General features: G+C 44.5%; 1 protein-coding gene and 1 pseudogene across 2 annotated transcripts in view; both read right to left on the bottom strand.

The window, feature by feature from the left end:
* PHACTR4 (phosphatase and actin regulator 4) overlaps positions 1-17,617 on the bottom strand; it is a 142,350-nt gene that overhangs the window by 48,673 nt on the left and 76,060 nt on the right. The gene's annotated exons all lie outside the window — the stretch shown is intronic.
* Positions 5,857-6,924, bottom strand: LOC112626651 (annotated as a pseudogene).

The following is a 17,617-nucleotide window of genomic DNA, read 5'->3' as shown; positions in this document are numbered from 1 at the left end:
GGCCGGGCGCGGTGGCTCAAGCCTGTAATCCCAGCACTTTGGGAGGCCGAGACGGGCGGATCACGAGGTCAGGAGATCGAGACCATCCTGGCGAACACCGTGAAACCCCGTCTCTACTAAAAAATACAAAAAACTAGCCGGGCGAGGTGGCGGGTGCCTGTAGTCCCAGCTACTAGGGAGGCTGAGGCAGGAGAATGGCGTAAACCTGGGAGGCGGAGCTTGCAGTGAGCTGAGATCCGGCCATGGCACTCCAGCCTGGGTGACAGAGCGAGACTCGTCTCAAAAAAAAAAAAAAAATTAGTTGGGCATGGTGGTATGTGCCTGGTGCCAGCCACTTGTGAGGCTGAGGTGGGAAGATCACTTGAGTTCAGGAGGTCCAGGCTGCATTGAGCTGTGATCGTGCCACTGCACTCCAGCCTGGGCAACAGAGCCATACTGATATAGTTTAGATATATGTCCATGCTCAAATCTCAGGTTGAATTGTAATCTTCAGTACTGGAAGTGGGGCCTGGTTGGAGGTGACTGGATCTTGGGGGTGGATTTCTCACGAATGGTTTAGCACCATCCATTTGGTGCTGCCTTAGCAATAGTGATTGAGTTCTCATGAGATCAGGTCGTTTAAAAGTAAGTGGCGTCACCCTCTTTGCTCTCTTGGTCCTGCTCTGGTCACATGACATGCTTATTCCTGGTTGGTCCTCTGTCATGATTGTAAGTTTCCTGAGACCTCCCCAGAAGCAGGGCAGATTGCAAGCATTATGTTTCCTGTACAGCCTACAGAACCACGAGCCAAATAAAGCTCTTTTCTTTATAAGTTACCCCATGTCAGGGATTTCTTTATAGCAATGCAAGAATGGCTTAATACAGGGACCTTGTCTCAAAAAAAAGTAGTTGATACATAAGCAGAATATGTATTAAAAAAGAAAAAAAGCCACTGAATACAAAAAACAAAGAGAGCAACATTTTCTTTGCTTGTTATGCAAATGTGCTTGATTTTCATGTTTACAAAACTTTTAGAGGCTGATGTCCTTCTTTCCTCCTACCTCCTGTGTTGGGGTCGAGCCACACCTGGCCTCAAATTCACACATACATATTCATATCCTCATATTCTCCCTCTTTCCTTCCCCTCTTCTTCCTGCTCTCCAGGACAAACAGTACATTATTTCCAAGACTCTGAAATCTGTCCAAATACTTGGAAACAGCCCAATTGCCTTTTCAAAATACAGAATCTCCAGGAGGTAGGACTTGAGAATCTGTTTGAAAATATACCTCCAGGTCAGCCTAGGGTCCTAAGGTCAGCCGGGTGTGTTAAACCCAATACCAGATTATTATCTGGAAACCTCATGGAGGTTAAAAGAGACAGAGGCAGGCATTCTTTGGCTATAGGCTGCTTCTTTTTTTTTTTTGGAGACGGAGTCTCGCTCTGTTCCCCTGGCTGGAGTGCAATGGCGCGATCTCGGCTCACTGCAAGCTCAGCCTCCCGGGATCACGCCATTCTCTTGCCTCAGCCTCCTGAGTAGCTGGGACTACAGGCGCCCGCCACTGCGCCCGGCTAATTTTTTTTTTTGTATTTTTAGTACAGACGGGGTTTCACCGTGTTAGCCAGGATGGTCTTGATCTCCTGACCTTGTGATACGCCTGCCTCGGCCTCCCAAAGTGCTGGGATTACAGGCGTGAGCCACCACGCCCGGCCTAGGCTGCTTCTTTGTTGAAGAAAAATGAACTAGAGGCCGGGCACAGTGGCTCATGCCTGTAATCCCAGCACTTTGGGAGGCCGAGGCCGGCAGACCACCTGAGATCAGGAATTTGAGACCAGCCTGGCCAACATGGTGAAACCTCGTCTCTACTAAAAGTACAAAAATTATCTGGGTGTGGTGGTACATGCCTATAATCCCAGCTACTTGGGAGGCTGAGGCAGGAGAATCGCTTGAACCCAGGAGGTGGAGGATGCAGTGAGTGGAGCTGGTCTCAAACTGCTGGGTTCAAGTGTCCTTCCGCCTCAGTCTCCCAACGTGGTAGGGTAACTGGGAGTGTTTAGACCATTTATACTTAATGCTTTTCCTATGTATCTCAAATATGGTCCAAGTTACAAATAAACAACAGAAGTTTACAGTTATTGCTTTCCAAATTTATAATACATTATCTCCAATTATGTGTATTTGGAAAGTGTATTGTGCAATTGTTTGCTATGGTGTTCTAAATATGCCAGTTACGTCAAGGTGGTTAATAATATACAAATCATTAAGATCCCTTCTGATTTGTTGTCTGCTTGCTCTATCAGTAACTGAGAGAGGTATGTTAACATCTCTAATTATGAAAGTGATTTCTCTTAGTTCTATTAATTTTTGCTTTATATACTTTAAGCTGTTATGAGGTATATACAAATTTAGAGTTATATCTTCCTTTTGAATGGACTCTTTTATCTTTGTGGGTTCAATCAATCCTCTGGCCTCAGTCTCCAGAGTAGCTGGGATTAAGTGCGTGTGCCACCACAACGGGTTAACTAAAAAAAAATAATAATTTTTAGTAGAGACAAGGTCTTGCTATATTGCCCAGGCTGGTCTCAAACCCCTGAGCTCAAGGGATCCTCCCACCTTGGCCTTTCAAAGTGCTGGGATTACAAGCATGAGCAGCTGCACCCAGCTTGACAATTATCTAATTGGAGTTGTTTTTTTTTGAAACAAGATCTTGCTGTGTCACCAAGGCTGGAATGCAATGGTGTGATCTCAGCTCCTGCAGCCTCAACTTCCCAGGTTCAAGTAATTGTCTCACCTCAGCCTATTCAGTAGCTAGGACTATAGGCATGCATCACCATGCCCTGCTGATTTTTAAATTTTTTGTAGAGATGGGGTCTCATTATGTTGCCCAGGCTGGTCTCAAACTCCTGGGTTCAAGTGGTCCTTCTGCCTCCGTCTCCCAACATGGTGGGACAATTAGAGTGTTTAGGCCATTTATATTTAATGCTTTTACTGGTATAGTTGAATTTTAAGTCTATTATTTTGCTATTCATTTTCTATTTGGCTCATTTATTCATTTATTCTGTGCATCCTTGACTTATTACAAACTTGTTAATTTAGTACTTTTAACGCTTTTCAACAATGCAAGGATCTTTTTTTTTTTTTTTTTTTTTTTTTAAGATGGAGTCTTGCTCTCAGTGGCACGATCCTGGCTTACTGTAACCTCTGCCTCCCAGGTTCCAGCGATTCTCCTGCCTCAGCCTCTCGAGTAGCTGGGATTACAGGTGCGGGCCACCATGCACCATGCTTAGCACATTTTTGTATTTTCAGTAGAGATGGGGCTTCACTATGCAGGCCACGCTGGTCTTGAACTCCTGGCCTCAAGTGGTCCTCCTGCTTCAGTTTCCCAAAGTGCTGGGATTACAGGCATGAGCCACTGTCCCTGACCTATTTATTTATTTATTGAGACAAGAGTCTCGCTCTGTGTTATTTATTTATTTATTGAGACAGGGTCTCATTCTGTCATCCAGGCTGGAGTGCAGTGGCGTGATCTCGGCTCACTGCAACCTCTGACTCCTGGGTTCAAGTGATTCTCCTGCCTCAGCCTCCTGAGTAGCTGGGATTACAGGTACGCAACACCATACCCGGCTACTTTTTTTTATTTTTAGTGGAGTCGGGGTTTCACCATGTTGGCCAGGCTGGTCTCAAACTCCTGCCCACCTCAGCCTCTCAAAGTGTTGGGATTACAGTTGTGAGCACTGTGCCTGGCCAGGCTGGGATTTAAATCTACATCTCTCTGACTTCAAAGTCTGTGATTCTTTCTACCATAATGCCTGCAGAATAAAGGTTCAGCTGAAATTTTACAAGTCTTTGCAACATCTGGTTTCCTTCACTCACAACGGTTTTCAGAATATAATTTACAAAGCTGGCATGATCTGATTTAATTCTCACCATCTAGATGGTTGGTATTCATCTCTATATAGTTTATTTTAACAATTTGATAGTCATCTCAAACATTGTTCAATGTTAAAATCTTAAAATGGTAGAAATTCTAAAATTAGGTTTCTTTTAAAATTTTGTTTTGAGACAGGGTCTGACTCTGTCATCCAGGCTGGAGTGCAGTGGTGCGATCATGGCTCACTATAGCTTCGACCTCCTGGGCTCAAGCCATTCCCCCACCTCATCCTCCCAAGTAGCTGGGACCACAGGTGCATACTACCACATGCAGCTAATTTTTAAATTTTTTGTGGAGGTGGGTTATCAGTATTTTACCCACAATGGTCTCTCAAACTCCTAGGCTCAAGTGATCCTCCCGCCTCGGCCTCCCAAAGTGCTGGGATTACAGGCGTGAGAGCCACTGCGCCTGACCTCTTTTTTTTCCCCCAGACAGGCTCTCTTGGCCGTCCAGCCTAGAGGAGGGCAGTGGCACAATCACTGCTCACTGTAGCCTTGATGTCCTAGGCTCAAGTCATCCTTCTGCTTCAGCTTCCCAAGTAGCTGGGACTAATGCCATGCACCACGTGTGGCTAATTTTTATTTTTTGCAGAGATGGAGTCTCACTTTGTTGCCCAGACTGGTGTCAAAGTTCTGGACTCATGTGATCCTTCTGCCCAAAGTACTGGAATTACAGGTGTGAGCCACCATGCCCAGCCCCAAACATTTTCTGATTTTACATTTAAAATAAAATTAACTCTTGAACAACATGGGGGTTCGGCACCAATCTCTTTGGAGTAGAAAACCCACATTTAACTTTTACTGCCCCAGAGCTTAACCACTAATAACCTACTTTAGGCTAGAAGCCTTATTGATAGCAAAAATGGTCATTTAACACGTACTTGGTATGTTATAGGTATATACTATATTTTTGGGGGGGTTATAAAAACTTATTATAAAGAATGTTACCACTAACAAATGCAGACAGGCTAGGACACCATGGTACTGGGTGGAGGACAGCTAGCTCTTTGGAAAGTGAAAGGTTTGGGTGGCGTGGGCCTCATGCCACGCTGATTGGTCAGTGGATGCCCCTGTGCCAAACACATGCTGAACACCACAGGGCATCAGGACATCAGATGCCTGCTCTGTGTGCCCACAAGTGTTCCTTGTTTCATCTGGGCCTTCGAAGGGAGCACACCCAGAAGCAAGCAACTGAAGCCAAGGGGCTTCCTAAGGTGCACCAGGCTTGTCTCTGAAGTCACAGCAACACCATTTTAAGCAGTATGTTTAATGGATGATTTCCACAAACTATCTATGAAATTTCTAACCATCACAATTCAGTGAAGTACAAAACACTGAGTTACAGGCTGTGGGAAGAGAAGGCAGCACCAATGGTGGCACCTTCCAATTCTGGTTGTTCTAGGGGCAGGGAGAGGGGAAGGTCTTTTCTTTAACCAAGCCCTTCATTTCAATGTACAAAAGAATTGCTCTGATCAATGTTAAATTGTATTGACAACAAAATGAGGCCAGGCACGGTGGCTCACTCCTGGAATCCCAGCACTTTGGGAGGCCGAGGCGGGTGGATCACAATGTCAGAAGATCATCCTGGCTAACATGGTGAAACTCCGTCTCTACTAAAAATACAAAAAATCAGCCGGGTATGGTGGCAGGCGCCTGTAGTCCCAGCTACTCAGGAGGCTGAGGCAGGAGAATGGCATGAACCCAGGAGGTGGAGCTTGCAGTGAGCCGCGATAGCGCCACTGTACTCTAGCCTGGGTGACAGAGCGAGACTCCATCTCAAAACAAAAACAAAAACAAAAACAAAAAACCACAAACAACCACACACACACCAAAATGGACTAAAAAGCAAATACTACTCTATGTTGGGGTGGAAGTGAGGAAAGACTGAGTCCTTCAAAGCAGGAAGGGAGATAGCAGGGGGAAGGTTCTGTGCCTGTGACCTGGGTGGTCACTCACGCTGCTTCATTTTTACTTTCAGTGGTCTCAGGAAGGTCTGATTTTTCTTCTCTTTCTTCCTCTTTGTATTGGCTTGGAAGTTTCGCCGGCTGTCCACACGACCATCTCCACTTTCCTCAAAGTTTTTCTGCCACTCTCTTTCTTGTTTGGCTTCTTCTTGAGCTTCAATCTCTTCTTCCCCTTGTCATTTCCTTTCATGCATCTCTTTGGCTTCTCTTTCCTTTCAATTTCTAGCTCAGCAAAGAGTTTGTTTACATACAGCTTGTTTGAACAGTTCAAGATCATCCTCCTCTACAAATGCAGGTTTTCCTTCCTTTTTGTTTTTTTCACTTTTTCAGTGTGTTCCACGTATTCTTTTTTATTTTTAGTTTTTTGAGACAGAGTTTTGCCCTTGTTGCCCAGGCTGGAGTGCAATGGCGTGATCTCGGCTCACTGAAACCTCTGCCTCCCGAATTCAAGTGATTCTCCTGCCTCAGCCTCCCAAGTAGCCAAGTAGCTGGGATTAGAGGCGCCTGCCACCACACCTGGATAATTTTTGTATTTTTAGTAGAGACGGGGTTTCACCATGTTGGCCAGGCTGGTCTCGAACTCCTGACCTCAGGTGATCTGCCCACCTCGGCCTCCCAAAGTGCTGAGATTACAGGCGTGTGCCACTGTGCCCGGTCGTGTTCCACGTATTCCTTTTCTGCCTAAATTACATCCAGGGCCCTCTTTTGGTCCTGATCCAGTAGCAACTTGTAAGCTTTGTCCATAGCTTCAAAAGCCTTTTGTGCTCTGTCAGCATCATGATTTTTGTCAGGACATACCAATGTGGATAACTGCCGAAACCTCTTTTTTTAAATTTCTTCATCTGTAACTTCTGAAGAACCTCAAATGGGTTCAAACTAAAGTAAGAGGAACCAGGACAGGTCCGTCTTTCAATCTGATTTTTGGATGTTGGAACTAAGTCTCTCTTCTCTATTTGTGTCACCTCACTGTAGAAGGTCAGAAATGTGTCCTCTGTGCTGCCTCTGCTGCCCAAAGTCCTGCTGTCTCCTGACGCCACCATTTCCCGGGCCCAGCCACCACCTATGTACTATATACTTAAAAAAATGGCAGGCAACTACAGCTATAGACCTCAATCTATGGTACACATCAAGCAATTCAACTTTTCCTATTTTTTTTCTTTTTCTCATTTTCAACTTTTTCTTATAATGTCATGACTCTTCTCTGCTTTTTAAGAGCAATTCCAGTATCACTAGTGGCACGTGGTAGAGGTCCCATGGTGTTGAATTCAAGATTTATGATATTGCACTAAGCTATGAAAAACTGCTCACTAGAAGATTAGCATTATACAGAATTTTAAGTGGATACTGGCAATACTTGAGCTCACTTCAATAGTAATAGGAGGTAACTATGAAATTACAGCAGTACAGTATATGCTATAGTTAATTTAATTCATTTTTATTTTTATTTATTTATTTTTCTGAGACAAAGTTTCGCTCTTGTTACCCAGGCTGGAGTGCAATGGCATGATCTCAGCTCACTGCAACTTCTGCCTCCTGGGTTCAAGCAATTCTCTTGCTCAGCCTCCCAAGTAGCCGGGATTACAGGTGTGCACCACCACACCTAGCTAATTTTTGTATTTTTAGTAGAGACGGGGTTTTGCCATGTTGGCTAGGCTGGTCTTGAACTCCTGACCTCAGGTGATCTACCTGCCTTGGTCTCCCAAAGTGCTGGGATTACAGGTGTGAGCCACTGTGCCTGGCTTTATTTTTATTTTTATTATTTATTTGTATTTTTTATTTTTGGAGATGGAATCTCACTGTCTCCCAGGTTGGAGTGCAGTGGTGCGATCTCAGCTCACTGCAACCTCCGCCTTCCAGGTTCAAGTGATTCTCCTGCCTTAGCCTCCTAAGTAGCTGGGACTACAGGCGTGCACCACCATGCCCAGCTAATTTTAGTAGAGATGAGGTTTCGACATGTTGACCAGGCTGGTCTTGAACTCCTGATCTCAAGTGATCCACCCACCTTGGCCTCCCAGAGTGCTGGGATTACAGGCATGAGCCACCATGCCCAGCCTCTTTTTAAAAATTGTTGAGACAGCATCTCACTCTTGCCCAGGCTAGAGTGCAGTGGCAGGATGAGAGCTCACTGCAGCCTCCAACTCCTGGGGACATCAAGTGATTCTCCCACCTCAGCTATCTGAGTAGCTGAGACAACAGGCATGCGCCACCACGGCTGGCTAACTTTTAAATTTTTTCTAGAGATAGGGTCTCACTATGTTGCCCGGGTTGACCTTGAACTCCTGGCCTCAAGTAATCCTCTTGCCTCAGATTCCCAAAGTGCTGGAATTACAGGCAAAAGCCACCACATCTGGCCTGTCTGTGAGTTTTTTTCAAATCGTTGTAAATCTCCAAACAATTTGTCAGTACATTTATCGAAAAACATCCACACATAAGAACCTACACAGTTGAAACCTGTGAACTGTAATCTGGATTCTAAGAGTTCTTAAGTATATTCTCCTAGTTTGCCACAAGTGAAATATTGTGCTAAAGGAGCTAGAAACCAAATTTAATGAAGATCTAAATATGCCAGGTAAAAGTGTTTTACCTGCAAAATGAAGAGTTTTGAAGAATGCATACATTTGCCAGGCATGGTGGCTCATGCTTTCAATCCTAGCACTCTGGGAGGTCAAGGTCGTGCGGATCACTTGAGCCCAGGAGTTTGAGATCAGCCTGAGCAACATAGGGAGACCCTGTCTCTACAAAAAAAAAAAAAAAAAAAAAAAAATTAGCCAGGTGTTGTGCTTGCCTATAGTCTTAGCCACTTGGGAGGCTGGGGCAGGAGGATCCTTTGATCTCAGGAGGTTGAGTCTATAGTGAGCTGTGATCGTGCCACTGCACTCCAGCCTGGGCAACAAGTGAGACCCTGTCTCAAAAAAAAAAAAAAAAAAAAAAAAAAATTAATGCATAAGTCCTTCATAGCAGTGGCTGACTAGATCTAATTAAGCCATTTATCTCTAAAACTGCTACAATAACACTGGGCAGGGCACAGTGATATGCACCTGTTGTCCCAGTTACTCAGGAGGCTGAGGCAGGAGGATTGCTTGAGTCTAGGAGTTGAGGCTGTATTGTGTTATGTATAATTGCACCTGTGAATAGCCACTGCACTCCAGCCTGGGCAACACAGCAATACCCTTTATCTAAAAATAAATAAATAAATAAATAAATAAATAAATAAAAAACAAAAACAAAAAAAACCCTGCTACAATAGTCCAAGCTTCAAGCTTCTCAGTATGAATTTCTGTTTAACAAGAAGATTCAATTGCAATGTTTAGAAACTGTAACAGAAACAAAGAGAAACTGACAGATGAATACATTACAGAACAAAGAGCAGGCCGGGCGCAGTGGCTCGCGCCTGTAATCCTAGCACATTGGAAGGCCAGGTGGGTGGACTGCTTAAACCCAGGAGGTCAAGACCAGCCTGGGCAACATACTGAGACGTCATCTCTACAAAAATGCAAAAATTAGGCTGGGTGTGGTGGCTTGTGCCTATAATCCCAGCACTTTGGGAGGCTGAGGTGGGTTGATCACTTCAGGTCAGGAGTTTGAGACCAGAATGGCCAACATGAAACCCTGTTTCGACTAAAACAAAACACAAAAAACAAAAAAACAAAATTAGCTGGGTGTGGTGGCACGTGCCTGTAGTTCCAGCTACTCAGGAGGCTGAGGCACGAGAATCTTGAACCCGGAAGGCAGAGGTTGCAGTGAGCTGAGACCACTCCACTGCACTCCAGCATGGGCCACAGAGCAAGACTCCCTCACAAAAACAAAACAAAACAAAACAAAACCCACACAGACACAACAATTGGCTGGGCATGGTGGCATGCACCTGCAGTCCCAGCTACTTGGTAGACTAAGGTGAGGGAACTCCTTAATTAAGCTCAGGTGGTTGAGGCTGCAGTGAGCTGTGATCGTGCCACTGTACTACAACCTGGGTGACAGAGGGAGACCCTGCCTCAAAAAACAAACAAACAAAAAAACAAAAACTATACTCAGGTATCCAGAAATCATCACTATTTTTTAAAAAATGATATAAGTACACCCAAATTTGTTCTATACTAATAAAGGACTAAGAAAAATGAGACTGAAACTGTTCATATGCCAATTTTGCATATAAATCTTTGTTCTCAGCATCTCTGATTTTATAAAATGCTCCCTCTAATTTCCAATTTGACAGAGAAAATATAGGCTGGCAGTCACATTTGGATATCCTGTTGTTTCTGTTTAAACTAGTTACGGCATTTTAAATGGCCTATGGCCCCATTCTGTTTTCTATGAGTGAAAAAAAAAAAAAAAGTTTCCCTTTGTTTGCCAGAAATCAGGGTGTAGGATGCTGGGTATAGTTTTATAATTGTGTGTTCCAAAGAAAACACCTTTTCTTTGAGTCATGTAGCTACAGGCCATTAGGAAAGCACGTCACAGAGTTGACAGTCTTGGTGTTTTCTGGAGGGGGCGGAGGCTGGGAGTGGAAGATAACTAACCAAATTACAGTTGGAGTTTCCTGTTTGAGTAGTACCCTGAAACCAGGCCTGGTATTTAAACTACTTACTCCCTTATTGAAGTTGTAGCACCCCACATATCATAGGCTTGTTTCTTATATCATGAACTATGCAGAGTTCTAGTAGTTTCTTCAACCACCATATTTTTCCTAGTCAATATTTAATTGAAGTTTTTAAGTGCAAGTGTAGTTGGTTCATATAAATTTCAGGGGCGATTTTTTTTTTTTTTTTTTGAGAGAGTGTTACTCTGTAACCCTGGCTGGAGGGCAATGGCATGATCTCAGCTCACTGCAACCCCTGCCTCCTGGGTTCAAGGGATACTCCTGTCTCAGCCTCCCAAGTAGCTGAAATTACAGATGCCCGCCACCATACCCGGCTAACTTTTGTATTTTTAGTAGAGACGGGGTTTCACCATGTTGGCCAGGCTGGGCTCCAACTCCTGACCTCAGGGATCTACCCACCTTGGCCTCCCAAAGTGCTGGGATTACAGGAGTGAGCCACAGCGCCTGGCCACTGGCTGTGATTTTTAAATAAATGTATGATATTTATAAAAACCACTTAGCGCCTTTCATCTTCAGATAAAATATTCATTAACTATTTACTATAGATGCATATTATACCTGTATAACTTGATGGAGATATAAGATAAAACAGGATTAAACGATATGTCCTAGGTCAAAGATAATGTTAATTTTAGAATTAGATTTACAACCAATTCTTTATTTTATTATACATATATATATATATTTTTTGGATATGGGGTTATGTTACCCAGGCTAGAATGCAGTGGTTATTAAGGGGCGTGATCACGGTGCACTGCAGCCTCAAACTCCTGGTCTCAGGTAATCCTGCTGCTTCAGCCTCTCAAATCACTGGGGCTCTAGGGGTGCACCACACCCGGCACAGCCAGTTTTTTTTTTGGTTATTGTTTTGTTTTGAGACACTGTCTCACTGTTTTACTCAGCTTGGAGTACAATGGCATGATCATAACTCACTGTAACCTTGAACTCCTAGGCTCAAGCAATCTTCCCGCCTCAGCTTCTGAGAAGCTAGAACTACAGGCGCATACCACCTCACCTGGCTAATTTTCTGAGTAGAGATCAGGTTTCGCTATATTGCCCAGGCTGGTCTCGAACTCCTGGCCTCAAGCAATCCTCCTGCCTCAGTCCCCCAAAGTGTGTGAGCTACCATGCCTTACCTCTTAATTATCCACGTTGATGGCAAGATAAGGCACAGGCAACGGGAATCCACAGAAAACAGTTTTCAGCATAGCCTCACTTTCCCCCTGCTTTATTTGACTTAGTAATAAGTAACAAAAGTTATTGGATCTGTATGAATTCTATCTTTATGTTTTATACCTTATCAGGTTTTCTTTTCTTTTTTTTTTTTTGGTGTCTCACTCTGTCGCCCGGGCTAGAGTGCAGTGGCGCGATCTCGGCTCACTGCAAGCTCCGCCTCCCGGGTTCACGCCATTCTCCTGCCTCAGCCTCCCGAGTAGCTGGGACTACAGGAGTCCGCCACCACGCCCGGCTAATTTTTTTGTATTTTTAGTAGAAACGGGGTTTCACTGTGTTAGTCAGGATGGTCTCGATCTTTTGACCTCGTGATCTGCCCGCCTCGGCCTCCCAAAGTGCTGGGATTACAGGCGTGAGCCACCGCGCCCGGCCGATGTATGATTTTATTCCAAGGTATATATACACTTCACTATGAAGAAGTACCAAGTATCTTCATAATATAATGGTTTAGTCTATTTTTAAGCCCACCTAGCTGGAAACAGATTTGCTATAAACAACCTTTCCACAGTATCAGAACATTGTAAATGTAGAACATTCATTTATGGTATTTACACTACTGAACTTATTTTTGCCTTCTAAAAGAGGATTATTATTGGCTTTAAAGAACTGTTTCAGAAAACTTCGGCAAAATTACAGAAAGTAAACCTGTCACTAATGAACAAAGCAGGCTTTGTCTAGAGAAGGCCCACAACTTCCTGTGGAAATACTGCATAGCTCTGACCTTTGGGAATCAGAAAGAATTGGGCAAAGCAGTCAGGAGAAGATAGGTGGAAGGTCTCTCTCTCTGAACTTGCAGGTACAGTTATGTCTGAGATTCTACCTCTGGAAAAACACAGATTTCTGCCCATGATTGTATCAAGTAGTGATGTTGCTTTACCACTGGCAACTTAATGTGCACATTGCTCTGATAAAAAAATTCCAGGCTAAGGGTATGTTTTTATAGTGAAGGGCCAGAATATAAGCTATTCACTCATGGGAAAAAACCTTCAAACTTTCCAAAGTTTACTTGCAAGTAGAAAGAGGAAATAACCGGGCATGGTGGTGGGCGCCTGTAATGCCAGCTACTTGGGAGGCTGAGGCAGGAGAATCGCCTAAATCCAGGAGGCAGAGGATGTAGTAAGCCAAGATCGTGCCACTGCACTCCAGCCTGGGCGACAGAGTGAGACTGTCTCAAAAAAAAAAAAAAAAAAAAAAAAAAAAAAAAGAAAGAGGAAATACACATGTAGGTTGTGATAATAGGTCGGTCTATTAGTCCATTCTTGCATTACTATAAAGAATTACCTGAGGCCGGGTACAGTGGCTCACACCTGTAATCCCAGCACTCTGGGAGGCCGAGGCAGGAGGATCACCTGAGGTCAGGAGTTTGAGACCAGCCTGGCCAATATGGTGAAACCCCGTCTCTACTAAAAATATAAAAATTTGGCCGGGTGCGGTGGCTCACGCCTGTAATCCCAGCACTTTGGGAGGCTGAGGCAGGCGGATCACGAGGTCAGGAGATCGAGACCATCCTGGCTAACACAGTGAAACCCCGTTTCTACTAAAAATACAAAAAAAATTAGCCAGGCGTGGTGGCAGTCACCTGTAGTCCCAGCTACTCGGGAGACTGAGGCAGGAGAATGAGGCAGGAGAATGGCGTGAACCCGGGAGGCGGAGCTTGCAGTGAGCCGAGATTGCACCACTGCACTCCAGTCTGGGCCACAGAGCGAGACTCTGTCTCAAAAAAAAAAAAAAAAATCAGCCAGGCATGGTGGTGCGTGCCTGTAGTCCCAGCTACGAGGCTGAGGCAAAAGAATCACTTGAACCCAGGAGGCAGAGATTGCAGTGAGCTGAGATCGTGCCACTGGACTCCAGCCTGGGCAACAGAGTGAGACTCTAAATAAATAAATAAATAAATAAAAAGAAATACCTGAGACTGTGTAATTTATAAAGAAAAGAGGTTTGGCCGGGCGCGGTGGCTCAAGCCTGTAATCCCAGCACTTTGGGAGGCCGAGACGGGTGGATCATGAGGTCAGGAGATCGAGACCATCCTGGCTAATATGTTGAAACCCTGTCTCTACTAAAAAATACAAAAAAAACTAGCCAGGTGAGGTGGCGGGCGCCTGTAGTCCCAGCTACTCGGGAGGCTGAGGCAGGAGAATGGCGTGGACCCGGGAGGCGGAGCTTGCAGTGAGCTGAGATCTGGCCACTGCACTCCAGCCTGGGAGACAGAGCAAGACTCCGTCTCAAAAAAAAAAAAAAAAAAAGAAAAAAAAAAAAAAGAAAAGAGGTTTTACTGGCTCATGGTTCTGCAGTCTGTATAGGAAGAATGATGCTAGTATCTGCCTGGTTTCAGGGGAAGCTGCAGAAACTTACCATCATGCTGGAAGATGAAGGGGGAGTAGACATGTCACATGGCCCAGAACAGAAGCAAGAGAGCAAGGGTGCAGGTGCCACACACACTTTTTTTTTTTGAGATGGAGCCTCACTCTGTTGCACAGGCTGGAGTGCAGTGGTGGTCTTGGCTCATCACAACCTTTGCCTCCAGGGTTCAACGGATTCTCCTGCCTCAGCCTCCCAAGTAGCTGGGACTACAGGCACGTGCCACCATGCCCAGCTAATTTTTGTATTTTTAGTAGAGACAGGGCTTCACCATGTTGGCCAGGCTAGTCTTGAACTCTCGACCTCGTGATCCGCCTGCCTCAGCCTCCCAAAGTGCTGGGATTACTGGCATGAGCCACCGCGCCCAGCCTCCACACACTTTTAAATGACCAGATCTCATGAGAACTTACTATCCTGAATACAGTACTAAGCGGATGGTGTTAAACCATTCATGAGAAATCCACCCCATGATCCAATCACCTCCCACCAGGTCCCACTTTCAACATTGGGAATTACAATTCAACATGAGACTTGGTTGGGGACCCAGAGCCAAACCTTATCAATAGTGTATTTAGAAAATCCACTGGAGCAGAGAGAGGGATCAAAAATTTTTGGTTGGTATTCCAAATTTGATAATAACAGAGAATCCTTTAAGGAGTTTATGACAGACCCCTATATTGCCACCTCCTCCTGAACACTGGATTACATGAGAAAAGTAAGCCTGTTTCTTCTTAAAAGGAAGCATTTACTGTTAGATAAACAGCAGACAGGTATGAGAAATGTCTTTTTAATTCTGATAACCAAATACTACTAAGACTTTTTCTACAAAATCCCATGAAGTACTTTATTTTAAATTAACCTATCTATTATTTACTCCTGTTTTATTGTTGTTATGTAGCTATGTTAAATTTTATTCATCCAGCAATCTCCTTAGGATTTTGCCTCTAAGTGATAATGTATTTCTTTTCCTTTCTTTTTTTTCAGACATAGTCTTGCTCTGTTGCCCAGCCTGCAGACATGATCATGGCTCACTGCAACCTCAACCTCCTGGGCTCAAGTGATCCTCCCATCCCAGCCTCTTGAAGATCTGGGACTATAGGTGTGCACCACCACGACTAGCTAATTTTTACATTTTTTTGTAGAGATGGGGGATGATATATTTCCAAATCACATTCCCAAAAACTACTTCCATTATCATAAGGGTGAGAACCCCATAACTCCAAATTTCAGAGAAAATAAATCAAATGGTGATAGAAAAGGAATGTAGGAAAGAGAATATACAGTATCTTTTATAGCAATATATTATTACGCAAAATAAAAGTGGGGGAAAAGTTAATTAGTGAATTAGGGTAAATGAAGGGGCAAAAAGGAAAAAAAAAAAAAAGAGAGAGAGGTGAAATGGAAAGACAGAGGAGGAAAGTTCCAAACCAAATGGTTGGAAAGAATTTATTAAAAATCTTTGGTCCTTCTAATTAAAATTAAGAAGGGCTGGGTACAGTGACTCATGCTTGTAATCCTAGCACTTTGGGAGGCCGAAGTGGGAGGATCGTGTGAGCCCAGGAGTTCAAGACCAGCCTGGGCACATAGCGAGACTGTCTTAAAAAAGAATAATTAAATATGGCTGGGCAAGGTGGCTCACGCCTGCAATCCCTGCGCTTCGGAGGGCCGAGGCAGGTGGATCACGAGGTCAAGAGTTCAAGACTAGCCTGGTCAAGATGGTGAAACCCTGTCTCTACTAAAAATACAAAAACTGGCTGGGTGTGCTGGCAGGCACCTGTAATCCCAGCTACTCGGGAGGCTGAGGCTGAGGCAGAGAACTGCTTGAACCCGGGAGGCGGAGGTTGCAGTGAGCCGAAATTGTGCCACTGCACTCCGCTTGGGCAACAGAGCGAGACTCTGCCTCGAAGAAATTAAATAAATAATTCATTAAATAATATAAAAATGGGAAAGACCAAATGATCTGAAGAAACATTTCTCAAAAGAAGACATAAAAATGGCCAAACAGGCCAAGGGCTGTGGCTTATGCCTGTAATCCCAGTACTTTGGGAGGCTGAGGCGGGCGGATCACAAGGTCAGGAGATCAAGACCATCCTGGCAACATGGTGAAACCCCGTTTCTATTAAAAATACAAAAATTAGCTGGGCATGGTGACACGTGCCTTTAATCCCAGGTACTTGGGAGGCTGGGGCAGGAAAATAGCTTGAACCAGGGAGTTGGAGGTTGCAGTGAGCTGAGACTGCTCGCACCACTGCACTCTGGCCTGGCGACAGAGTGAGAGAGACTCTGTTTCAAAAAAAAAAAAAAAAAGGCCAAATATATTTTTTAAATGCTCAACATAACTAATCATCAGGCGAATGCAAATCAAAACCACAGTGAGGTATCAGCTCACCCCAGTTAGGAGGCTATTATCAAAAAGACAAAAAGTAGCCAGTGCTGGTGAGGGTGCAGAGTAAAGGGAATGCTATACACTGTCAGTGGGAATGTAAACTAGTACAGCCACTATGGGAAACAGTATGGAGGGTCCTCAAAAAAAACTACAAATAGAACTACCGTATGATCCAGCAATACCATTACTGAGAATACATCCAAAGGAAAGGAAATCATTATACTGAAGAGATATCTGCACTTCCATGTTTACAACAACGGCCAAGATATGGAATCAACCTAGGTGTTCAACAACAAATGAATGGATAAAGAAAATGTGGTATACATAAAAAATGGAATACCATTTAGCCACAAAAAAGAATGAGCCAGGTATACTAGCTCACAACTGTAATCCCAGCACTTTGGGAGGCTGAGGCAGGAAGATCACTTGATTCCAGGTTCAGGAATTTGAGACCAGTCAGGGCAACAGAGTGAGACCTGGTCTCTTCAAAAACCAAAAAAACTAGCCAGGTGTGGTGGCATGTGCCTATAGTTCCAGCTACTTGAGAGGCTGAGGTGAGAGGATCGCTTGAACCTAGGAGGCTGAAGCTGCAGTAAGCTGTGATTGTGTCACTGTACGCCAGCCTGGGTGACAGAGTGGGACCCTCTCTCAAGAAAAAAAAAAAAAAGAATTATCTGGGTGTGGCGGTGTGTGCCTGTAGTCTCAGCTACTCGGGAGGCTGAGGCAGGAGAATTGCTTGAACCTGGGAGGCAGAGGTTGCAGCGAGCTGAGATCGTGCCACTGAACTCCAGCCTGGGCGACAGAGTGAGACTTGCCTAAAAAAAAAAAAAAAAGAAAAAGAAAAAGAAAAAAAGAAAGAGAAGGCCGGGCGCGGTGGCTCAAGCCTGTAATCCCAGCACTTTGGGAGGCCGAGACGGGCGGATCACGAGGTCAGGAGATCGAGACCATCCTGGCTAACATGGTGAAACCCTGTCTCTACTAAAAATACAAAAAAACTAGCCGGGCGAGGTGGCGGGCGCCTGTAGTCCCAGCTGCTCAGGAGGCTGAGGCAGGAGAATGGCATAAACCTGGGAGACAGAGCCTGCAGTGAGCTGAGATCCGGCCACTGTACTCCAGCCTGGGTGACAGAGCGAGACTCCGTGTCAAAAAAAAAAAAAAAAAGAAAAAAAGA

This window comes from Theropithecus gelada, chromosome 1 (assembly GCF_003255815.1).
Source record: "Theropithecus gelada isolate Dixy chromosome 1, Tgel_1.0, whole genome shotgun sequence".
NCBI lineage: Eukaryota > Metazoa > Chordata > Mammalia > Primates > Cercopithecidae > Theropithecus > Theropithecus gelada.
This window is presented reverse-complemented; position numbering and strand designations above follow the sequence as displayed.